Source organism: Amphiprion ocellaris, chromosome 1, assembly GCF_022539595.1.
Source record: "Amphiprion ocellaris isolate individual 3 ecotype Okinawa chromosome 1, ASM2253959v1, whole genome shotgun sequence".
In the NCBI taxonomy this organism is placed as follows: Eukaryota; Metazoa; Chordata; class Actinopteri; family Pomacentridae; genus Amphiprion; species Amphiprion ocellaris.
In genome coordinates, this window is record NC_072766.1 from 9,308,100 (window position 1) to 9,334,312 (window position 26,213).

A 26,213-nucleotide genomic window follows, 5' to 3' on the forward strand; every position below is an offset into this window, starting at 1 on the left:
ATGATGATTTTTTTTTCAAAGAAAACCTTTCTGGAGTGTTTTTCACGCCCTCCTTTACATTATTTCATCATATGGCACGTTTTTACAACATGTTTGAAAAATCGCTTTTTTTTTCGACATAGTATAGTAAGGCGTTTTTTTTGCGCCAAAATTCATGATGATTTTTTTTTCAAAGAAAACCTTTCTGGAGTGTTTTTCATGCCCTCCTTTACATTATTTCATCATATGGCATGTTTTTACAACATGTTTGAAAAATCGCTTTTTTTTTCGACATAGTATAGTAAGGCGTTTTTTTTGCGCCAAAATTCATGATGATTTTTTTTTCAAAGAAAACCTTTCTGGAGTGTTTTTCACGCCCTCCTTTACATTATTTCATCATATGGCACGTTTTTACAACATGTTTGAAAAATCGCTTTTTTTTTCGACATAGTATAGTAAGGCGTTTTTTTTGCGCCAAAATTCATGATGATTTTTTTTTCAAAGAAAACCTTTCTGGAGTGTTTTTCATGCCCTCCTTTACATTATTTCATCATATGGCACGTTTTTACAACATGTTTGAAAAATCGCTTTTTTTTTCGACATAGTATAGTAAGGCGTTTTTTTTGCGCCAAAATTCATGATGATTTTTTTTTCAAAGAAAACCTTTCTGGAGTGTTTTTCACGCCCTCCTTTACATTATTTCATCATATGGCACGTTTTTACAACATGTTTGAAAAATCGCTATTTTTTTCGACATAGTATAGTAAGGCGTTTTTTTTGCGCCAAAATTCATGATGATTTTTTTTTTCAAAGAAAACCTTTCTGGAGTGTTTTTCACGCCCTCCTTTACATTATTTCATCATATGGCACGTTTTTACAACATGTTTGAAAAATCGCTTTTTTTTTCGACATAGTATAGTAAGGCGTTTTTTTTTGCGCCAAAATTCATGATGATTTTTTTTTCAAAGAAAACCTTTCTGGAGTGTTTTTCACGCCCTCCTTTACATTATTTCATCATATGGCACGTTTTTACAACATGTTTGAAAAATCGCTATTTTTTTCGACATAGTATAGTAAGGCGTTTTTTTTGCGCCAAAATTCATGATGATTTTTTTTTCAAAGAAAACCCTTCTGGAGTGTTTTTCACGCCCTCCTTTACATTATTTCATCATATGGCACGTTTTTACAACATGTTTGAAAAATCGCTATTTTTTTCGACATAGTATAGTAAGGCGTTTTTTTTGCGCCAAAATTCATGATGATTTTTTTGTCGCTCCAAAAATGTCAGAGTATTGCCTTTGGTCCAAAAAAGTCATAGTATAGCATATCGTCCAAAAAACTTCATAATATAGCATGTCGCTCTTAAAATGTCATTTTTGGTCCAAAAAACGTCATAGAATAGCCTTTAGTCCACAAAATGTTCTTATGTCCCGGCTGTCTGAAGTAGGTGAGGAGCAACACAAAAACAGTCCAAACACTGGTTACCAGAGGGTTAGACGAGTATTTGTTTGAAAGAGTAAGTTTACAACAACACAACATGTGAGAGGGTTAAAAGCAAATGGTTGTTAGTAAAACAAGAATAAATAAACAGAACTAAAAGTGAACTTCACATTGACATTGATGGACATTCCAACCAGGAACAAAGTAAAAGATAATCAATAGAAAAAAATCCTCTTCCTGTTCACCTCTTAAAGCTCAAAAACACACTGCAGTAGCACCCTAAACTAAAACTACCAATGGGTTCCCTGTTTTCCTTTCTGAACAATTCAAAGGTCCCTCTCTATCTCCCCACACATCCACCAACCACTGGAACACATCTCCAAAGTTCTGCCGGGCCAGCTCAGCTTCCCCTCAGAAGAAGTGCCGCCACCTGCCAGATGAAGGAGCCTTTTGAGAGGCAGCTGGCATCGTGATTGGACTGTACTTTGGTCTGTTCCAATCCAGCTTCAGCTCCAGAGACGGCAGGCGGGACGAGTCAACGGAGGCCGGGTGGACGAAGGCATGCAGCTGAGTACAATCCAGAAAACAACAGAGGAGGAGTGCAGCATCCCAGGGCCAGAACAAACAGAGTAACATAGTATGTCTCTTAGAAAACATCATAGTATAGCCTTTGGTATGAAAAAGAAAACGCCATCATATACTGTACAAATAAGTCAAGGCAAAGAGACATACATTGTAGAATTGTAGTAATTGTGGGCTGACTGATTTACTGATTATCAGTATTTTATTTTTTTACTGATTTACGGTAATAAATACATTTAAAAATGGCGCTACTTTGGCTGTGAACCTTTATCTACCTGTGGTCACTCTGTCTTCTGGAGTGATTTGATTGGTTATACGTCATGAATAAAACTTCTTTAACTTAACATCTGTAAACAAAACAAAAACGTATCAACAAAGTTTTCTGTTAGAGTTTGTGTTCTTCTAAGTTTAACTCCAAGGTTTTAAATACTTTGATTTACTGCAAATGAATATCTACTCCAAATGTCTCACTAATAATCATTATCAGCCTTAAAAACCCACAAAACACCCCTCTATACTCGACCACACTTAGTACAGTCCGGTTCCCCCTTCTATAAATCTGCTTGGAATCGTCCACTTCCTGTTTGTCAAAGTGGCCTTCTACCTGGACAGGTTTTGTTGGAGCTCATGCAACAAACATTTTGGGTAACTGCACTTTAATATGGATGGATGACACTGAATTAGAGTCTGTTTTAATGAGACTGAGTTAAGATGTGTAGCTCTGTCATTAAATAGGAAATTATTTCTCAGAATTCACTGAGAAAAGTCTGAAATGTTTGCTAGGTTAGCGTCCCACATGTTCTTTGGCTCAGCTAAAGCTAACTCTCGCCAACTTCTGGATCTCTTGAGTTGCTTGTTGTTAAAATATCTTGCTAGAGGTGCTGAAGCTCAGAAAGTCTGAGATGTTTGTTCAAAATAAGCTCATTCTCAAATCTTATCTGAACTGTCCTCTTTTGTTTGAACTTTCCCTAAACTTAGGAGTTAATGACCGAGCAGCACATCCAGGCTCAGTCTCATTTATGTAGAGATTAAACTTCAGTGTCATTCATTGATGTTAAAGTGCAGTTTTTCAAAAGTTTGTTGCACATGCTCCCGACTAAACCAGTCCAGGTGGAAGACGATGTGAAGAGAAAGCTCCAGAGGATGAATATCACACATTTATATTGGAAATAAATGTCCTTTAATTAGACATTGTCATGCAAAAGTTGGATTTCACTTTAATGATGTTCAAATCTTTGTTGGGTGTTTTGTTGATGTTGGTTTCTAAATGTTTTTTGACACTCTGCCCCAAAGATTAAAACCTTTTATGGCTCACAAGCTGCAACAATTCACACATTATCAACTATCTTTTTGGCTAAACTAAGATAAAAAGTGAAAAACTGCCTGATTCTTGCATCATGAATGTAAATCTTTTTGTTTTTTTATGACCGTAAACTGAATATATTTGGGTTTGACATTTTATAAACCAAAACAAGAAATGAATTACTGGAGAAAACAATCAACAGATTAATGGACAAAGAAAATGTGTTTTCCAACATATATGGCTGAATTACTCCAACATTACAAGATACATATAATTTTAATTAAATTTTATTGATATAACACCAATTACAGGTCAAATTGTCTGAAGACACTTTATTTTTTTTGTCATATTTAAAATATGACAAAGTAAGAAATTTAAACCTCTTGACTAATCCAATTTATTATTTGGTTTTTAAGAGACTAATCGACAATTAAAATAACTTTCTCCACTAAAACTAAGAAACATGAGGTCAACTAGAAGGAACAGTTTTAAATACCGCAGTCCCACGACAACAAGAATAAAGTTTCTCAACAAAAACTAAATCTGCTGGTGGATTCCATTAAAGTCCTAATATAGGATAATAAAGTGTGATACGAAAGGTTTGTGGTGCTAAAACTGTCAAAGTATATCAAGTTGATACATCTGGATGGAGGTTGGATGGAGGTTGATAAAAGTTGACCTCCCTTCATTTCTCTGGAGCCGACTCCATGGATTTTATGGATGGTGGTTAAAGACCTGCTCTTCTAGTTGTCTTCCTTCTAGTCGCTGTAAAAATTCAGTCCATCCTGGCCGACTTCAACACCTCTTCATGACAACTTGTTCTGCCTCCGACCTCGTGGAAACTCCAGAAACTCGGGAAAACCTGTGGAGACTCGAAGAACTCGTGGAGACTCGAAGAACTCGTCGGGCGGGGGAAGGTGTGGTGGGCGGTGGAGGGAGGTGGGGGAGTAGAGGGGGGAGGCCGCCACCCACCTCCCCGCCTACTCTCCGCCCTGACTCCACCCAGACTCCGCCTTGGCTCCACCCATGTGGTCACTTGGAAACTACGATGACAAAGGGACGACGAAATTACTTCTTTTCATCTGATCTGTAGCTCAGTGAGTTAAGGGTTTACCTACGGAGCTGCAGGTCGCTGGTTCAAGACCAGACCCTTCTTAAGTTTTCTCAAAATCCTGACAAAGACAAACAAAGAAAATTGCCAGTGGTGGGTCTTGAACCTGCGACCTTCCACTTGGTAGTCCTCTTCTTATCCCCCTGAGCTACTCGCTCAGATACTAATTTGTCTTTTTTTTGCGCATTTATCATCTATTTTTTGTCATTTTTGAGTTTTTTTTTAACTCGAGTCTCGTCTCGACCATTTTTCTCAGGAGGCTGGACTTCAGCCTTTGTGCTGGAGGGTGGAACCCTCAGTTCCAAGACTTTCCAAAGCCTCCAGACCTCCCGAGTCCTCAGGACCTGAACTTTCACACAGTCTGAGGGCTGAAATTTTCTAAGTCCCACAGTCGTTCTCTGTTAGATTTAACTTTCAGACAGTCCAAGGACTGATATCTTCTAAGTTCCTGAGTAGTTCTCTGTTTGTTTGAACCTTTAGACAGTCTGAGGACTGAAATCCTGAAAGTTCTTGAGTAGTTCTCTGTTAGTTTGAACCTTTCCACAGTCTGAGGACTGAAATTTTAAAAGTTTCTCAGTACTTCTCTGTTAGTTTGAACTTTCCTGTTAACAGAAGCCTTAAAACTTGTGACCATGAGTCTTGATTTCACATTTAGACCATCCATCTGAGTTCTTCTCAGACCTTCACCTGTGGGTTTTTTAGAAATCCTCAACAAACTTTGATTCTCTTCACTGAACAGTAAAGTTTGTGGAGATCAGAAGTTAACATTAGTTTGATCGATGCCTTCAACCTCTAGTAGACTTTATCTGGAAAGCAGTTTTCTGAAATGAGCACTTAGTAAATCTGTCCACAATCAAACCAAGAACATAGAAAGAGGAAATGTTTGAAGAAACAACTTGATGTTTTCATTTCAGACTAGAAAACGCTTTAAGACTTTTATGTCTTTTTGCTCTTTTTGATCATTTAATTGTCTCTTCTGTTTAATTTGATCTTCTAAAGTTTAACTGGTGTCTTTTCAAATGTTTTGTCTTTAGTTTAATTCTTCTTAAATGTTTAGTTTTGCTCTTTTCTCACCTTTTATTCTTTTCTAATGTCTGATTTGATTTCGAAATGTTTTGTCTTTTTAATGTTTGTTGTTTTTGCAAATGTTTTTTCAGCTTGTTTGAAAAATTTCCTTTTCTTTCCCAAAGTTAAATTTTTCGATTAAATCTTTAAGGTTTTTCTTGGTAAATGTTTTACCACCTTTTAATGTTTAATTTTCTTTTTAAATGCTTCATTGTATTTTCTGTTTAATTCCCATTTAAAGTTTAGTCTTTAAGATTTAATTTTCTAATTAAACATTTAATTTTTTAATTAAATGTTTTGTCTTTTTAAAGGTTTAATAATCCAATTAAATGTTTTGCATTTTTCTAAATGTTTAATATTTTTCTTGTTTAATTGTATTTCTTAAATCTTTAATTATCAAAAATATTTCATCTTTAATGTTTAATATTTTTGTTTTAAAAATTTTATTTAATTTTATAATTACATGTTTTGTATCTTCTGTTTAATTATCTAATTAAATATTTTGTCTGTTTAATATAATTTAATTGTATTTCATGTTTAATTTTCTTTTTGAAAGTTTTATTGTATTAAATGTTTTTTCCTTTAATTGTTTTTATGTAGTTTGTTTCTTTAATTTTTTTTCTCTCAAGATTTTAACCCCAACCTTAAAAATGAAACAAACCCTTAAATCACAATGAAAATAATTCTGTTCTCACAGTCATGAGTTTGTTAATTATTCAGTTTATCAATTCAACTTTATTTGTTTAGCACCTTTCACACAGATGACAAAACTAAACAAGCAAAGAGAAAAAAAAACTATGCTAGAACTATGATCAAAACTCAGAAACATATTTAAAAAAAAAAAAAAAAGATTTAACATGTTAATAAAATTTGTTGTGTCCAGGGGATGGAGGGAGTTTATTGAAGTCTTCTTGGGCTCACATGGGAAATCATTTAAAATATAAACTTGACATTCAGTCTAAGGAAACTGGAAACTGCAGAGCGACAGAAGAACCAACAATATCTCCTGTTTTCTCCTTTAATGAGTCGACTCTTCTTGTGCTTTCAGACCAAAGAACTACAGACTCTTCACAACCTGCTCAAACTCTTGGTACAGGACCTCACCACACGGGTCAAGAAGGTTTCTGTCTCATTTCTACTCTGAAGCTCACCTTCTCCTGCTCAAGCTGCTGACAATGTTCCTGCTGCTCTAAAGTCTGGCCTCCAGAACTTCCTAAAAACTCTCAAAGTCTCTTCTGTTGCAGGTTGCTATGTAGAACTGTTCCAGAAATCCTCACTAAACCACATGGAGGGGCCTCAAGATAGTCGTCCAAATGAAACCATACAAAAACCAAACTAGTACAACCCAAACACTAAAGTCTCCTGCAGCCTACCAGAGAAACTCTGAGAACAGAGAATCAGGACAGGAATTCTTACCTTCTGGACAACCAACGTTGGTTCTCAAACAAGAATACAGAATATGTCTGACCAAAAACCTCTAAAGACTCACTACAACCAAGATAAAGACACAACTCAGCTGGAGCAAATCCACTAATCACTGCACACATTGCACCATGTGCTAACTGTGGCTAAAGAACCACATTTACCAAGACAACTATCCAGTACAAAGCCCTAAAACACACCAAGAAACACATTAAAGACGATTTTACTGCTGGAATCTGCAAGCAAACGCCTAAAGCACAAACTAAAGCAATGGAGCCAAACTCGGTTCACTGGTGAAGAGAAACAGAGGAAATGTTTGACTGGAGCTAAATAAAGCAGGAAGACACTGAGCTGCTCAGGTGTTCCTGATAGCACCAAGCAGCCACCTGGACAGCCAATAGGAACACAGCTTACTGGAAGTCCAGAGGGCTGGCTTAGTGAAGGAAATTTAATTTAAAGTTGAAGCAGAAAGTTAACAAAGAAAGTTGAAAACCACCTTCTGATACCTGAAATCTCTGAGTTTTCACACAAAGAATGCCTGAACATGTCAAACTGGTTCCATAGTAGAACCCTCATTGTAAAAACGTCATAGTATGGTGTGTTGCTCAAAAAACATTATGACCCGGCTGTCTAGGGTCGCTGATGAGCAACACAAACGCTGGTTTCCAGGGGGTTAGGCCACCAAAATTCATGATTTTTTTTCAAAGAAAACTTTTCTGGAGTGTTTTTCACGGCCTCCTTTACATTATTTCATCATATGGCACGTTTTTACAACATGTTGAAAGATGGCATTTTTTTTCAACAGTATACTATGGCGTTTTTTTGCGCCAAAATTAATGTTTTTTTTTCAAAGAAAACCTTACCATAGTGTTTTTCATGGCCTCCTTTACATTATTTCATCATATGGCACGTTTTTACATGTTGAAAAATCACATTTTTTGTTCGACATAGTACTATTGCGTTTTTTTTGCACCAAAATTCATGATGATTTTTTTTTTCAAAGAAAACCTTTCTGGAGTGTTTTTCGCAGCCTGCTTTACATTATTTCATCATATGGCATGTTTTCACAACAGTATGTCGTCCAAAATGTGACCAAAAACGTCATAGTTTAGTATGTCGTCCAAAATGTCACTAAAACGTCATAGTTTAGTATGTGGTCCAAAATATCACAAAAACGTCATAGTTTAGTATGTCGTCCAAAATATGTCCAAAAACGTCATAGTTTAGTATGTTGTCCAAAATGTGACCAAAAATGTCATAGTTTAGTATGTCGTCCAAAATATGACCAAAAACATCATAGTTTAGTATGTCGTCCAAAATATCACAAAAACGTCATTTTAGTATGTCGTCCAAAATATGACAAAAATGTCATAGTTTAGTATGTCGTCCAAAATGTCACTAAAACGTCATAGTTTAGTATGTCGTCCAAAATGTGACCAAAAATGTCATAGTTTAGTATGTCATCCAAAATATGACCAAAAGCGTCATAGTTTAGTATGTCATCCAAAATATCACAAAAACGTCATAGTTTAGTATGTCATTCAAAATGTGACAAAAACGTCATAGTTTAGTATGTCGTCCAAAATGTCACTAAAACGTCATAGTTTAGTATGTCGTCCAAAATATCACAAAAACGTCATAGTTTAGTATGTCGTCCAAAATATGACCAAAAACGTCATAGTTTAGTATGTCGTCCAAAATATCACAAAAACGTCATTTTAGTATGTCGTCCAAAATATGACAAAAATGTCATCGTTTAGTATGTCGTCCAACAAGTGAAGAAAAAGGTGCCCACGTAGCTCAACTGGTTGAGAGGGCAACTCATAAACAAAACTTTGTCAGAGACACAGGTTTGATTCTTGCTGATGGCCCTTGACTGTAGGTCTTGTCTTCTTTCTACTTACCGATTGAATGAAACCAACAAAAGGGCCCCAAAACCACTTAGAAAACGGCATAGTTTAGTATGTCGTCCAAAATGTGACCAAAACGTCATAGTTTAGTATGTCGTCCAAAATGTGACCAAAAACGTCATAGTTTAGTATGTTGTCCAAAATGTCATTGAAATGTCATAGTTTAGGGTGTGGTCCAAAATGGGGTAAAAACGTCATAGTTTAGTATGTCGCCCAACGAGTGGAATAAATGTCACCTGGTAGCTCAACTGGTTGAGAGGGGGACTCATAAATAGGACTGCGTCCCAGACCCAGGTTCGATTGCAGCTCATGGCCCTTTACTGCAGTGTTCTCTACTACTGTCTTCCTCTCTACTTACCTGTTGAATAAGACCGACAAACGGGCCCAAAAAACAATTTAGAATAAAATGTCATAGTTTAGTATGTTGTCCGAAACGTCATAGTTTAGTATTTGGTTGAAAATGTGACAAAAACGTCATAATTTAGTAAGTCGTCCAACATATGGAAAAAATTGTCATGGTTTAGTATGTGGTCCAAAATTTTGAAAAAATGTCATAGTTTAGTTGTTGTTTACTTGTTTTATGTGCCTGTGCAAACCTCAGCCTGAAGTTGTCACATTATAAAGCTGATTTTTTTTAACCTCTGACCAGAAAATGTGTCATTCCAGAGAACATGGACAAATAACTTTTTATAGGTTTTCAGTTGTACTGACAATGCTGACATGCATGAATGTAAAGTGTTCTGTCTTCACTGTAGCACTTACAGTTCATAGCAGCGGGTTTGTCTAACGCTCAGCATTAAGTAATAATGCTGAAAAATCTATATTTTTACAACAGCAATATGCTACTGACATTGTGAGAGGGGTTGCTTGTGGCAATTAACTTCCAGCGAATGTGGAAGCTACCATCAGTTTTACAGAGTGAGGAATAGTGCAATTCTCCTTTGTTGTCAAAACCACATGAAAATGCAAAAACACACTCATAGCACTGTCAAGAAAATGCCCTATCATCAGATGGAGATAAAACCTAAACTTTAAAACCATGTTGGCCATTCAGAAACCTGAACAATGGTGCATAAGGGACAGGGGGATCATTTTGTGGATCAATTCTGGCAACTCTGTTCCTCATAGTAGATGGGTAATGTTACATTTAGGTGTTAATATGTACAAATTCCTGCTAGCCTGGTTAGAAAACAAAATTATTTTGGCCATGTTCGCAGCTGTTCAAAGTAGGCTCCTGTCAGCAAATGAGGTAACAGCACAGTCTCAAAAGCCACAACTCTGCACAAGCCAAAAAACCTTGTCTTCTTACCAACACGAGAAGACGTTTTCAGGGACAAAAGTCCAAAACACATAGAAAAATCTAAGTTTTCAATAATACCCTTGTACATGTAGACAGAACCTGAGTTTCAGCGAGTTGTTTAGCTGTTCAGCCCATAAATATGATTCACGTTCACTGCTTTCATAACCATTTTGGCCACAACAATGTGTTCAAGTGTGTTCTTGTTTTTATGTTTTGTATTTTTGAAATCTCTGTTTTTATAAAGGCCCATCAAAGGGAGCTAACTATAGTCTACAAGTGCCATGGATGACATTCATCCACACATTATATTTGTCCCTTTCAAAAGATTCTCACATGTTAGGTCCAGCACAATGTTCTCAACATACACACTTTTTGATGTACAGTATGTTGAGTTCTTGTCATCACATATGTAGAAAAAGCTTCACACAGATTGACATGTGGTTTGCAAATTGGGCTGCACAGAGACGGTGTTCTCGTCTCTGTGCCGTTAAACATGTGACTGCTGAAAGGATACCCAGACCATCAAGCTAAAGCAGAAGACAATAAGGAAAAACAAATGTGCCACATAAGCTTTAATTGGGTAATTAGGAAAAGTGAGATGAGACATTCAGTGTCTCTGCTGGGAGGAGAATTGGCCATTACCTGGTGATTTTCTCGAGCATGACTATTACTTATGGTATGTAAAGGCTCTGTGCTACAGTGACCAGTTAATTACATCCATTACTCAGGACTGTGTGGCAAGTTCTGGGGGAAACACACACACACACACACACACACACACACACACACACACACACACACACACACACACACACACACACACACACACACACATAGAGAAGGACTCACAATCATGTTTCAGTTGGCATCAGCACATACATACAGGGATAAGCAGTCTACATGTGTTTACACTTGGAAGTGGCTGTTCCCAGTCGTTTCTTATTTTCCGGAGCCTCGCAGACTGTTTATTGTAGCCATTTTCAGAAAAGAACAATTGATTAGCTGACAGAGAAACACCATTTTGCTGAATTTTTAAAGAAGCAAAGACATTTCTCCCTCAACAAAACATTTCCACTCATAGGGTATGCTAGTTTTGACCTTTAAAGTCATCTGTCCTAACCTTTAAAAGCCATCATGTTTAATGTGAATCTGGTCTCTTAACAGAACAGCTGGCCGGCTGTGTGCATTCCCTCTACACAACCTTTTGTTTTCACCAGAGCTCCAGATTTGAGCTCTGCTGGGAATTAAGTGATTTTTTATTTTTTTTTTGCTTGACTGATGGATCTCATACAAACTCTCATTAGTCACATCGTATGGTGTTGGCATGGAGGTGTTGTTAACGTTGTGGTGAAAATCCACTGCCAAACAGTGACATCTACTGGAAAAAAAAGAGTCTGACATGTCAGTTTGCAATTACAGTATTTTAGTTGTAATTCCGTCTAAGTATATTTTTAATATAGAAATAAATATTTTGCAGGGAGAATGAGTTATGTGGCATATAGGGAGCACACTGGGCCTTCACTTTTCTCACAGCATTGTTTGCAAAATATTTCTTAATCAGAAAGTAAAGTGCTTCTTTAAATCCCCAAATGTTGGTTCCTTCCTTTGTCAACCAAATACTGCACGTTAGAATAAGTTTTTATCATATTTTAAAGTCAGTCTCGTTATCCATATTCTACATTTAAAGTAAAATGATGTGGATATAATCAGAATATGTCCACCTCATGGGCGTTGCATCAAAATGAAATGCAGACTTTCACATTAAAATAACTTCTTTGTGCATAAAATAAAACTAAGTTTGAACTCATCGCGTCCTTTTTTCAAAAGCAATAAATTCAAATTGTCATATTGTTTCCTTTCTGACTGAAAAGTCGTCACCTCCAGAACTGTTTTTCCATTCCTTCACTTGTCACAACATCAAGTAACTGATGGGCAAATCTTTACAACCTGACGTGTTAAACTCAGACTCATTTTTTAGGTCTTTTTAGGAGATCTAAATCGGGCCGCCACTAGAGTGCAGCAACGTCATTTGTGACCTAAAGGATACATTGATAAAACACGGGATGATATATATTGTGCGTGTTTTATTTAAACAACTTGCAAAGTCACTTAGAAAACTTGTGTTGTAGACTGCAACCTGCATAAAGAGGGAAAAAGGGAAAAATACAGAAACAGAGAATTCAGTTTGGCTGCCTGAACACAGGTACACAAACAGTACTACGGTAGCTAATTCTGACTAATTATCTTGCTTAATTATCTAGCTGATGGGTCAGTTTATATTCAAGAAGACTTAGTTTAAAGTTAGAGGTTTGGTTTGTGTTGAGGCTTAGGTAAGTCAATGTGATGTCCTCTGAAGTAACGGAAACGTCAGTCAGTACATGTTTGTTGGAACATTTAGGATTGATGTCTTTCCCAGCCTCAAGGTTTCCTGCTTGCAGACTGTCACTGTCTGTTAGGGGAAGCTTTTCATGTTTTCCTCTACACGGACAAGGTCTTGAACTTTTGGATGAATTACAGAAGTTCAAATCATAAACTAAGTGACACTGAGGAATCAGTTTCTACTATAATCACTCACTGCTCAAAAAAATTAATAAATTGGACAAATTTCAAGATCAAAATATTTAAGTTTGGACCAAACATTTCAGCAGACTGAAATTTTAGAGCATATACAGTGACTTAGCAGCTAGGAGTTGATAAATGATGAATAAATGCATAACAAACAGGACAAAAGAATAAGTGCATGTTTTTGGTCCTAGATTTCTCTTTTGGCTCAGTGATCATTGTGTGAAAGACATGGAAATGAGTCCTCATCTGCTCATTTTTATAATGTTCTCTTACATGCCAAAGCTCATAAATCATTACAACTGATTGCAATAAATGTTTGTCAGGAAGACAGACAATATATCGTCCGTCAAATCTGAGTTTAGAGGTTTTGTCAGCATGAGAGACATTTGGAAACTCACAGAACTTTTTTTATATTGACTTTTCTTCCATTAAATCAAAGTATGACATATGTAACATTGTAAAACCGATTTTGTTAGAACATTTTTTAAAAAGTACACTTCTTTTTCTAGTAGCGAAGACTGTCAGATTGCAAACAGATGTCGATTCCAGGAGGACATTTGACTGTATCTGTGCAGCCTGTTGTTTCAGATCAATGATTAGCACTTTGCTACAGTATGTAACACTTAGATAATCTTTCATGTTTGGTCACGCAGATCGGCGTGCCAATATTACATCCTGCAATTTTCCAAAATACCTTAATTCAAAGCAGGTTCGACACAGTAATTACAAGCAGAAAATCAGATGACATAACCGTTTTATCAGAGGGAAATATGTCCTGACTCCTACAGATGAAAGCCGAGCAGCAGACTTTAAACACTCCCAGGTCTAAACATCCTAGCTGCCTTTAAGGATCTCAAGCACCCAAAGCTGAGCTGTTGTTTGCGCTGTGAAAGTGAATAAAACAATCACCGTCCAACAGGCAATAACGGTTTTCCACTGTGTTTGATAAGCAGTGAGCCTGATGAGGGAAGGAACTGAAGGAGCTCCCAGACAGTGATGTCATACATTTCAGAAAAACATCAGCACCAGGGGTGGTTGCACAATTGTTTTCACACTGAGCTTTCTGGGAGCACTGACAACTTATTCTATTCTGATTTTACCAGTGAGCTCTAATCATAAACGAATAGATTCCTGTCATAATGTTTCTCTACTATATTTCTATACTATACTGTGTTGTGTTGTCTGTTTTGTTAGTTAACGTATTTTATTTGTTCATCTTATTCCTTTACTATTTATTGTATTTACATTTACTATTATTATTATTATTATTATTATTATTATTATTATTATTATTATTATTATTATTATTATTATTATTATTATTAATAATAATATAATTTCATCCTTGGTCTTTTTCAATGGTTTACTTTATTCTACTTGATCTTTCTCCTAATTTATTTTGGCTTCTTGGTGTTTTTATTATTTATATCTTGCTTTGCTAATTTATTTTGTAAATTACTCCACTTTTGTACTTGGTTGGACCAAGTACAAAGTCTAATTATCATTATCTTTAGATGATTGAACTGATTGCATTTACTGAAGAAACTCAAGTTAGATATTATTCAGAGTATTTTTTTTTGTATTACCAGATACCAGCCTGATTATTACTGAACTACGGTCATTTCAAATTTCCCTGTGGTTTAGTTTTACGTGATGCTTCTTTGACTGTAACTTTACTTGGACATTCTTGATTACACATACATTTCACACTATTGTTTCTATGTTCATTAATCTTTTGAACAATCAGGTCATATTTTTTTATATATTGCACAGAATAAGTCATCTCAGGGCACATTACATGGTGAGTTCAAGAACTTACAGTATTGTAGAAAGAAATCCATTTCCCCTCTGAGCAGCACTTGGTGACGATGGTGAGGAAAAACTTGATTCCTCAGACATCAGACAGAACCAGACTTAGGGTGGGTGGTGGACTGCCTAAATCAGCTGGGGGGAGAGGAGCAGAAAGAGAAAGAATCAGAAACAGTTACCACTATGAAGGTTGGGCAGAACAGTATCCAAGAAGTATTTACATTTAAAAAGATGTTCAAGTCAGTAACTGTGAACTGCACCATTTCTGAGCTGTATGGTTCCTGAAACGTCCATCCCAACGCCACATTTACAACTTCTAACTGCTGTTTTCACTTCCAAGAACATTTCTGATGGGTTTGATTGGCATAAACGGCCAAAGTACAGCAAAAATGCATCACTGTACTTGAGTAAAAGTTCCCAGGACGACTCTGTAGCTTCACCACATTAAGCACTTCCACAGCTCTGGCTCAGAGCTTCTTCGTCCTCTGTTGCTCTTGGCTGGAACGTGAACAAACTGTTTTTTTTCCTTCTTTACAGCCTGCAACAGTTTTCCTCATTATGCAGGACTGAATTCCTGTCCAGTAAAAGTATTGTTCTTTCTTGATGATGAGGTTCTCTCACCGGATAAGCTAGCTTTTCTTCGACAGCACTTTTGCTAATATCCATTTGGGGAGCCTTGTCTTAAAAGCTGCAAGTGGATTTACATTCACCTCACACCGGTGTGCTTTCAATGCTTTCCTGCTTTTAGCACAATTTATGCATCAACAGTGTACTGCTGTGACTGAACAAATAGGTAAACAAGAGAAATAAATTAATTTTCCAATTATCTGAAGCCACATTTTAAATCTCCAATATCCACATGTCATTTGTATTATTGCTACTAGCAACAACTTTCCCCATCTTTAATTAATGATAACAATATTACTGTCAACAAACACAAATTAAATCTCAACCACACCGGAATAAACAAATTTCCCTATTATTGTTTTTCCAGTGTTTCTTGCAGAACAGACAACAAAGAATGCAGAACGATCAGAGTATTTTAATTCTAATAATCATATATATGTGTTTATACATGCATATAAATATAAAAAAAAGTAATCAGTGGTGACAAAAAGTGAGTCAGACTCTGGGCAGGACATACAGTAAAGCTGCACAGATGCTCAGAGTTTTCATGGGAAGCATTATCACTTTGTGCCTCTGAGTGAGTCATGTGATTTGGGAATACGTTGGTCTGTTTTTGTACAGCTTCTTCCCTTCTACCGTTAAGTTGCAGCTGAATCAGGCCAGATTTTAAATAACTTGAACCACATGAAAACTTGTGATCCCGTGTGTTTCTCCCAGCTGTTGAGTTTCCCGTATTTTACGTATCTTGGGACAGAAAGCATGAATAAAGGATTATCTTCACATAAATGTTCTCCTACATGATCTGGATCAAAGTCCGTAATTCTCTCTATTGTATTTCCATATGACTTTTATCCTCTATGACGAAAATAAATCCAGTGCTGTTCATCTGCTTTGAACATTTGTCTTCATTTATATCAAAGACAGGCTGGTGAATCTATTTATTCTTATTGTCGGTTTATTATTCATTTCTCTGTCACTAAGATCAAAACAAATCAAAATATATACTTTAAATGATAAATATTTTTCAAAAGCCTAATTACTGTAATTTTTTAAGAGAATGTAATTCAAATGGAGTAAATAAGTAAATCCTCTATGTGTTGGGGAGTATTTAGGTGCAGATTTGGAGCACTATGAAATATTCATGCCATCAGACAGTGTATTAACAAATAAATGAAGAAAGTTATTAAGAAGAAGGCCAAGAGGAAGAAAAAGAAAGCCTAGAAGAAGACCAAGAAGAATGCTGACACCAAAACCAGAAGCCTGTTTACCACCTGGATACAAGAAGAAAGCCAAGAAGAAGAAGAAGGTCATGAAGAGGAAGAAGGCCAAGAAGAAGACCAAGAAGAGGAAGAAAAAGAAGGCCAAGAAGAAGAAGAAAGCCAAGAAGAAGACCAAGAAGAGGAAGAAAAAGAAGGCCAAGAAGAAGAAGAAAGCCAAGAAGAAGACCAAGAAGAGGAAGAAAAAGAAGGCCAAGAAGAAGAAGAAAAAGGCCAAGAAGACAAAAAAGGAGGCCAAGAAGAAGAAAAAGAAGGCCAAAGGAGAAGAAGGTGGCAAAGAAGAAGAAGAAGAAAGTCAAGAAGAAGAAGAAGAAGGTGAAGAAAAATGTATTTTCCTTTCTACCACAGACAAGACTGCAGTACAAGATGCTAAACTGTCATTGGTCCGTTCATCAGTTCATTAAAATATCAAAACCAACAGTCACAACAACACTGATTGTAGTGTAAGTAATAAAACATTTTAGGAAGAACACCAAGCCAAGTTTCTTTAGGATTAAAGACATCTTAGAGGTCTCTGCAGCTGGGGTAACGTCAGAGAAGGGCAGCTTCTGAAATCTGAATTTTTCTCTTCAACATCTGCTCCCAAACAACTTGCTGACTCAAAGGCCTTCTGATTAGTTTAAATGCTAATTTATGATCCTTCTCTATCCATATCTGCCACTTTTGATCAGTACTGTCATGTCAGGCTGTGTGAGTTCATTCCTGTCCAGCAGTAGCCCTCAGTCAACAGATTTTACCTGCAAACACACATGCCTCTCATTCCCCTTAATCTGCTTTTCTGTGTATATACATCTTCTTGCGAGCTCCAGGCCTCTGTCTGCTGTGCTGCATCACTGTTCTTTCTTTCCTGCCTCCAGGCTCATTTTTGGATGCGTTTACCTCTGCTGACCTCTGGTTTAAACAAAGTAAACCTCAGTCTTCTCACGTTAAGCATCCCCTATCAGAAACTTTCTGATACTCAAACAGATCAGAGAATTAAAAAGGCAGCTGCAGCATGACTGAGTTATTTGTAGAGCAGTGTCTGTAGTTTTCTGCCTTTCGAAAGAAGAGATTTACTGAACAAATACAGATTTGTTTTTAGATTTGAAACTGAGATGTGACTTAGTCTTTTTCCCACAGAGCCTCCCTGAGTAAATTTAAAGCTACAATCATGTGACGACAAAACGCTGTTTGTGAAGACTTTTCTGTTTTTCTTCTCCTGAGTCAAATATGATCCTCCTCCTGCAGACCTTTAGTACCGAGGGTCTCCAGAGGTCTCCATACTACGGTCCAAGAGGAAAATGGACGACCTCGACGAACACATATCATCTGTCTTCCAGGTCAGCCCCACATGTTTCTAATCTAGCCCTTAATTCTGCATGTCTTTGTGCTTTAGAGAGCTGGAGCCAGCCAGAAAACATGAAGGAGGTGCCATAACCTTTACATGTGCTCTCCATAATGTGTCTCTCCTTTGCTTGTATCCAGGTTAACGTGTCTTTACAGTCGTATAAGTGGAAATACGTTTGCACTTTAGCAATGTGTGGTAACGGTAATGGGTCGGTCCTAACATCATGCAGGTGTTCGCTCCCTCTGAGCTTTCTTCTTTCTCTGACTCTGAGTCATTCGGCTGATAATCTGGGATATGTGAGATAAGCAGTGTTGAGATTTTGCATGAATGCCATATCAGTTATAAACATAAACATCCATTCAAAAACACTGCTATAAGAGTGTCATTAATGGGGTTAAACAGCAGCATGAAAGGGAGTTTTTGGGGTATTTACAGATAAAATAAAGCTTATCTTTTAGTCCTACACATTTAAGATTAAATGCATGTTTGTTATTTAATGGGGCAGAGACAGATAATTGCAGAGTTCACTGTACAATGTTGGAATTTTACATAATTCAACTAAAACTAAAGTTGCTGGTAATTCTTCGGCCAATAAGGTGATATATCCTAATTGAAAGACTCGATGTTTTAAGTCTGCTGTCAGAGCTCTGTTGTCCAACTTTTATGGTGGTCATTAAAGTTAACCAAATTATTCCAGTGAAAAAGCTGTCTGTAGGCTTTTGCCTTTACCCACAAGCTGAAATTAGATTTAGAAACAAACAGTTTGCTGACAAATTCTACACATTAAGCTCCAACAACTGTTCTCACTTACTTCAATGAAATACAACCTGAGATATTTTAACTATTAGATGTGGAGGTTCCAGTCTGTCAACTTTTAGCCGTTTGTACTGCTGACTTCCTCTGTGGTTTACCTACTCATACTTTAAACAAGCACCTCTCTCCCAAACCAGCATACTGCCATCTTTAATCAGCAATTACATTCCCACTGTTGAGACACAGACACAACTGTTTTTATTTTTAGGCTTTTGACTGTGAGTAATGTGTCCCAGTCTAATAGTAATACATGACAACTAAACATATTACAACAGGCTGTGTTCTAAGAGCTATTTTGATCCAGACCAAAACCTTTTATGACCGTTTGTGATCAAGTTTGATACAAAAACACTCTAAAAGGAGAAAAAAGACTCTTCTGTTGCCGAGTGATAACGCTGGATTTCTACAAACAAAATAACTTAATTAATCATGCCAGTAATTTGGTGATTTCTGCCTCTGTTGGTTGGACGACATCCCCTCAGGAAATTGCATTGTGCATGTTTCATTATTTCCAAGTAAATGGTCCATTAATTGAGAAAATGATTGCCAGATTAGTTGATAATGAAAATAATTATTAGGCGCTGTGCCAAATTTCCTCCCAGTTCTTTGTATAATACAAAGAGCTATTGGTAGCTGTAATTGCTCCTCTCTTCATCACTGGTGAAGTGATCCCTGAATATTACAACTGCAATGTAAGAGATGAAAGACAAAGCCTCACTTCCCCCCCAAAAAATATGTCCCAAGCTTTAGCTGAAATTATTTCAGAGTTAGCCATTTTAAGTGACAATAGAAAAAGGCACTTTACATGATAATCGCCACATTTTCAAACTGCTGAAGCATCATTTCAGCTTTACTGAACTTCAAAGCGTCTTTTAACATAAAAAGAGAACTGTGGATTTAGTGCATCTCTCTTCAAAGCAAAAGTAGGCATATGAGTATTGCTTTAAGACAGGCTTAAAAATGCATGTTTATGCTTTTTGGCGTACAATAGTTTAGTGTTTTGCTGACTGCTGGTTAAAGAGAGAAGACTCTCGTAACTGCAGACAGTAACTGTGCTTCTTGAAATGTTCCTCCAGAGCAGCAGACAGGACAGCAAGGAGACGGAGGTTAAGCTGAGGGGGGCTTCTGTTGGTGCCTTTAATGACTCTACCAGTGAAAATATGCAGAGTAGCTTCTGCTTCTGTCATTAGGGGCCCAGCATCACTCAGGGGGAGGAAGCCCACTCTACTTCCTTTAGGTCTTTTCAGGAAAAAAAAAAAAAGGTTCAGATTTGAGGAAACTGTCAAGACATTTAGAAGTCAACACAATAACGCTTTGGACAAATCAGTCGTCTTTCAGTGCACAAAAATCTCTGATGAAAACTGACGGTTTCTATTGCGAGGCTAGGTTTCCTCATTAAGGCAGGAAATCGTTTGAATCGCAGGAGAACAATCTTGAGCATTACATCCCAACACTGACAGATTGTTGCTAAGATTAGACTGATATGAATCAGATCACCTCATTTATCATGACTAAATACAGCATGTTGCCATTGTCAGGTTTAAACGATATTCTTTATTACAAGTCTTGGATCCAAAATTATGCAAGTGCACGTTAAATGTTGTGCAATAATGCAACTATGCTATTAATTTTTTATTAATAATCATTACATTTTTATACCATATTTTGTAGATATTTTGTGGATTTTTAGGAAAAACCTGTATTAAATGAGGAAATATAGTATTGGCATCAAAATAGTAGCGGAAGTGAAAGTACTCACTGAGCAAAATTGTCAACGTTAGCTTAATGTAAATTATATTAATACAGTTAGTGATACATTAATGTCATAATCACTTCAGTGAATCAGCTACTAAAGTACTTGTTATACTAACAATAATATTAATCAAGTCTTGTCAAATCTTAGCCTACCATAATACATTATAATGGATTTTCTTTTTCCTGTATCTGAAGTTTTCACATTAATGTAGGGGAGTAAAAAGTACAACATTGACTTGCGATTGCAAGATTTAGGTACGACAAACTTTAATTGCACCTAGATAGGCAGTATGAAACGTTTGTCTTCCCCTTCTGGTAACAACAGTAATTACACTAACATTGCTGATGTGTGCTTATGAAGGAGGCATTTTTAAGGCTGTAATATTTCTTCTGAATGCACATCACAGAGCCTTCCTAGGGTTTTCCTCTAAAGGTTCCACCATAGTCCTAATTGCTGACCAGTCATTGCTTGTTCACGCAACACTAATTGATACTAGTTCCAGTTAATTAATTTTAGTATACTGGCAAATACAGAGGGATTTAATTGACAGCAATAGGCTTATTCAGCACTGAATAAACATGTCTGGTAAAAATCCCACACTTCAGCTTTCCATGTTATCACTCCCTCCAGGAATTAGACGAGACCATGGTTCTTGTAGCACTGACGGGTTTATTGACATCAGTTAACTCCATACAAACCCACTGTCGAACTGTCAAACATACACAAATTTATACAAAACATACATAAATGCATATTAGCGGTGAGACTAAACTTAAAGTAAGTAAACAAGGTAAACATTTGACACAAACCTCGCTGGCCGCATTTACACAAAGAGGGAATGAGTCCGCTTCGTCACAAACACAAAAATGATCAAAAAGAAGAATGTTCCTTCAAACAAAAAGAGTTTACCTTTGCAAACGTCACCTTTCAGTCCTTGTATGACGTTATGCCTTTCTTATGGCTGGATGTGCGTCTTGAACAACTTTAGAATACATCCATAAACCAAATCATATGTGTCACACGTAAAAGTGTCCCCCTTGCAACATGAAACAGAAAGTGCTTCCCTTGAGCAGTTAACAAAATAAAAATAATTACTTGACAAAATAAAATATGCAAATCATATCAAATGCATTTCTTAACAATAATAACAATTATGGCAGCTAAACTACCACCAAATCACAACTTACTGATTTCAAATTACATCTTAGATTAAAACACACAATTTATAAAGGAAACATTTCAAACTCATTCTGCTTCGAGCAGTAAGACTGTCTTATGTACTGGCCTAACTAAATAAATCTGCTTAGTTGTGTGTTTTCCTTGATTGTCTCTGAGTGAGTCACTCAGTAGCAGTTTTACCTTTCTGACTCTTCCATCTGCACTAGGATAAACCTCAGTTACTCTTGCCAACTTCCACTGGTTTCGTGGAGCACCATCTTCCTGAAGTATGACAATGTCATTAACTTTGATGTTTCTCTTATCCCTTTGCCATTTTTGTCTTTCCTGAAGATTGAGAAGATATTCTTTCTTCCATCACATCCAGAATTCATTTGCTAAGAACTGAACTTGACGCCATCTTTTGCACAGATACAGATCTTCATTCGCAAACTGTCCTGGTGGTGGAGAAATAATCTTGGATTTCATCATTGGTATGTGGTTTGGTGTGAGTGGTTCGAGACTTGTTGGATCATGCAAGTGTTCTATTGTCAAAGGTCTGCTATTTATAATAGCCATCACTTCATACAAAAACATTCTAAGCGACGCAGTGTCAAGTCTTTTGCCAGAGTGATCTAAGATTGCTGTGAGAACACTTCGAATTGTTCTGATTTGTCTTTCCCATACACCTCCCATATGGCTTGATGATGGGGTGTTCATTACAAACTCACAGCCATGTTCTTTGACCTTCTCATGATCCAGATCCTTCATTGCATTCATGAACTCTCCTTTTGCACCTACAAAGTTTGTGCCTTGATCACACCTCATCTGTCTCACATTTCCACGTATTGCAATGAACACACGCAATGCATTGATGAAAGCATCTGTTGTAAGATCATCCAACATTTCAATATGTACAGCTCTTGAGCACATACACGTGAAGAGGAGACCATATTTTTTCAAATCTTTCCTTGCTTCTTTTATATAGAATGGACCAAAACAATCGATACCACAATATGTGAATGGCGGTGTCATTTCCATCCTGTCCTCAGGCATATCTGCCATCTTTGGATCTTGAGGGCTTCTCCTGTATTTTCTGCATGTTGTGCAGTTGTAGGTGTGAAAAGCAACTGCTCTGCTGCATCTAGGGCTGCAACAACGAATCGATAAAATCGATAATAATCGATTATTAAAAGCGTTGGCAACGAATTTCATTATCGATTCGTTGTGTCGCGCGATTAGTGCGTCACTCGCCATGTCGCGGAGCGTCTACTTCACCTGCAGAGCTTTGTCAATGCTGGCTAATGGAAATAAAGTTTTTTTTGTTTGTTTGTTTTTTTTTTAAATAACTCCACCTGTAGAGCAAGTTAAACAGAGCGAGGTGGCGGCAAAGCGAAAGTAAATTCAGAGTAATTTCAACCAAACATGACCGACACGGAGAAAACAGTCAGACCGAAATCCTCAAAAGTGTGGCAGCATTTCACGCTTCAAAAAACAAAAAACATGCGTAACATGCAAGCTTTACAAAAGTGATATGATGTATGGGAGCACCACAATGATGATGCAGCACCTGAAATGGAAACACGTTGGAGTCGCCGATGACAGCTCAACAGCAGGTAAGTCACTACATTACCCTAGGTTTGTTCTGTTTTTAAGTGAGGAAACGTAACATTAGTCTCTCTGGTAGCTCTCCTGATGCTAGTGTTTGTTTGTTAGCTGATTAATGACAGTGATAGGGCACGTGTGTGCGCGTGCGTGTGAAACTTTTTATTTCACTTTTATCAGCTTAAGCAGGGTTTGAATATGCTTTATAAATAAACGTAACTTGCCTACAATGGTGATAATAATTTAAAGATTAAGCCTCAAGTTTTAATTTTCTCACAAAGTCTGAGTGAAGACACTGGTCTGTGTTGGAGTGAGGCAGGATGAACTGCATTTAGACCGGGGTTAAAGCATTTAGACCTCAGTTCATTTACAGTCAGTCCTCTTCCTTGATGATACTCTTTCGTGGTAGTGTTTAATGAGTAATGAAGACACGTGACTTGATCTTGGAAGGATAGCTGGGTGTTTGATATGTGGGTGAAGTCCAGATCTTCCCAAACGCCCTCCCACCCTAAGCACACCATTCTCATCTATGAACGGGCTCAGTTGGTGCAGTTTACGTCTTGTCTTTCAGCTGCGCTTCTTTGCATTCCTTAATGTTTTTAATTTCACCCTTGAACGCCTCCTCTTGGACCAGTTTGATTATGAACAGTTCTGCTTCCTGTCTTTCTTCAACATTTGTTGTCTTCTTTGTTGTTTGCTTGAGACCTTTGATCCGTTGAGCATGGCGCTTAAGATAAACAATTGCCTTGATGGCTCTCTTCCAATCAGAGAACTTTGACAAGCGATCTAGCAACGTCCTTTCTTCCTTTGCCTTGGTGTTGAGCACCTGGACCTTTCGAAGTTCTGGATCGTTGTCTGCGACCTCTTCGACTTTAGCATCTCTTGTGGGTAACTCACTTTTCCACAGAAAATCTGGTCCACTGAACCATTTTGACATGACCAGCTGATCTGCTGTTAGACCTCTTGAAGCAAGATCTGCTGGATTATCATCTGAGTTGACAAAATACCACTGTTTGGGATCAGAGGTGGACTTAATTCTTTGGATTCGGTTAGCCACGAAAACATGAAACCTTCGGGCATCTACAACTATTAGCCTGTCCTCGGCTTCAAGTGTTTGCAGTTTGTCTTGGTAGCATTTTTGCTCAGTCACAATCTTTAATACAGCTTGTGTGGCTGCATACTCTGCAGCTGCTTCTTGTCTCTTGCTTGATGATGCATTAGAGTGAACAGAGTTTACCATGGAGCAATGAGAAACTGAAACACTGGAGGTTGAAGATGCGAATACAGAGCCAGCGTCGGGCCAAAGCATCTCCTCCTCTCTTCCTTGGATTTGATACTGAGCGTTTTGCACAACAATCCTTGTGACTGAAGTACAGTTGTCAAGCTTGCGACACATGTCATGAGATGGGCTATCAATCCTTCTGTATTCATCATAAGCAACATTTAGATCAGATAATTCCCTTTCAATAGTGGTGATATGTTCCTACAGTAGATTACTGGGATCTTGTCTTACTACAGCCTTTTTAGCCAACTTAGTCAGGGCTTTCCAGCACTCGGAAATGTTGTCAAAGCGGAGTAGAAGGCCACTAATTTTTTCCTTTTGTAGTTCTTTTCCCTTTTCAGTTAGTGTGCAAAATCTTTCACCCCTACGAGGTTCTTCAGACTGTACTTCTTGCACAGTCTTAGGCTCATCTATCTGCTCTGGCTCTACAATTTGCTCACAAGCAGCTACTTCATTCTGGGTTTCTTCACAATTTTGCCACATCTTAAATTAGTTCCTAAACATTTCAACACAATGAGCCTTATCTTAAAGGTAAATACAAAACCTACACAGAATACTTACTTAAATTGGCAAACTAAATTAAATCATATATTTCAATCACCCATTAATTACTCCTTATTTCAAATCTTGAACTATTAGTAAAGAAAAACAATTTCCTTATTTAACTCAAAACTTTCCTCTAAATGAAACTTAATTAAATGTGCACATACTTTCTTACTTTACAAAATCAACAAGACACACCTTTATCTTCTTACTTATACAATAACCTTATGACCATGAATCGGTTTTTGCAGAATATCAATTGCATCAATGCCCCTTTATATCTTGAAAACACTGTTGCACGTATCAGGCTTTACACAGTCCCTTTACGTTTTTCAGTTCTTGTTTCACTTTTCAGATCACAAACTTCCGTGTCTGACTTATAGACGTCTTCATGAAAAACGGATGAGCGTGTGTGTCCGTAACCCTTTGATGCGTAGACCACATGAGGGGATACCCATTTTCCATTGGATTTGGGTCAATTTTGACCCAGGTTATGCATCAAAGGGTTAACGCTAAGCAGTGGCTTATCTGTAACTCCGTCTTGATGAGCTGGCGGGCACGAGAAGTCCGAGCAGGTCCGTGTTCGACTATCACTCCCTCCAGGAATTAGACGAGACCATGGTTCTTGTAGCACTGACGGGTTTATTGACTTCAGTTAACTCCATACAATCCCACCGTCGAACTGTCAAACATACACAAATTTATACAAAACATACATAAATGCATATTAGCGGTGAGACTAAACTTAAAGTAAGTAAACAAGGTAAACATTTGACACATACCTCGCTGGCCGCATTTACGCAAAGAGGGAATGAGTCCGCTTCGTCACAAACACAAAAATGATCAAAAAGAAGAATGTTCCTTCAAACAAAAAGAGTTTACCTTTGCAAACGTCACCTTTCAGTCCTTGTATGATGTTATGCCTTTCTTATGGCTGGATGTGCGTCTTGAACAACTTTAGAATACATCCATAAACCAAATCACATGTGTCACACGTAAAAGTGTCCCCCTTGCAACATGAAACAGAAAGTGCTTCCCTTGAGCAGTTAACAAAATAAAAATAATTACTTGACAAAATAAAATATACAAATCATATCAAATGCATTTCTTAACAATAATAACAATTATGGCAGCTAAACATGTATTTCATTAGTGTACTCGGCCAGTTGAATAACTTTAAGTTCTTCTATGGCTTGACGTTTATTCAACCACAGAGTATTACTTTGCCAGTATTTACAGCCAGTTTTCTGAACAATGCCGCATTATTTAGCTAGAGAGATTAGCTGTATTTGATATAAAGTTCAAATTAGTCTTGCAAATGTCATGTGTTTAAACAGTCAGT

At 37.2% G+C, this 26,213-nt stretch overlaps 1 long non-coding RNA gene across 2 annotated transcripts; it reads right to left on the bottom strand.

The window, feature by feature from the left end:
* Positions 1–1,460: 1,460 nt before the first annotated feature.
* On the bottom strand, positions 1,461–25,950 carry LOC129349470 (uncharacterized). Of its 2 annotated transcripts, XR_008602486.1 has the most exons (4): positions 25,654–25,949; positions 14,747–25,553; positions 14,497–14,621; positions 1,461–4,347 (listed from the first exon to the last, which is right to left on the bottom strand). It is a non-coding gene; the product is annotated as an uncharacterized LOC129349470 (long non-coding RNA). The 2 variants fall into 2 exon arrangements; XR_008602483.1 differs by having other exon boundaries at positions 14,497–25,553; positions 25,654–25,950.
* Between the last annotated feature and the right edge of the window lie 263 nt (positions 25,951–26,213).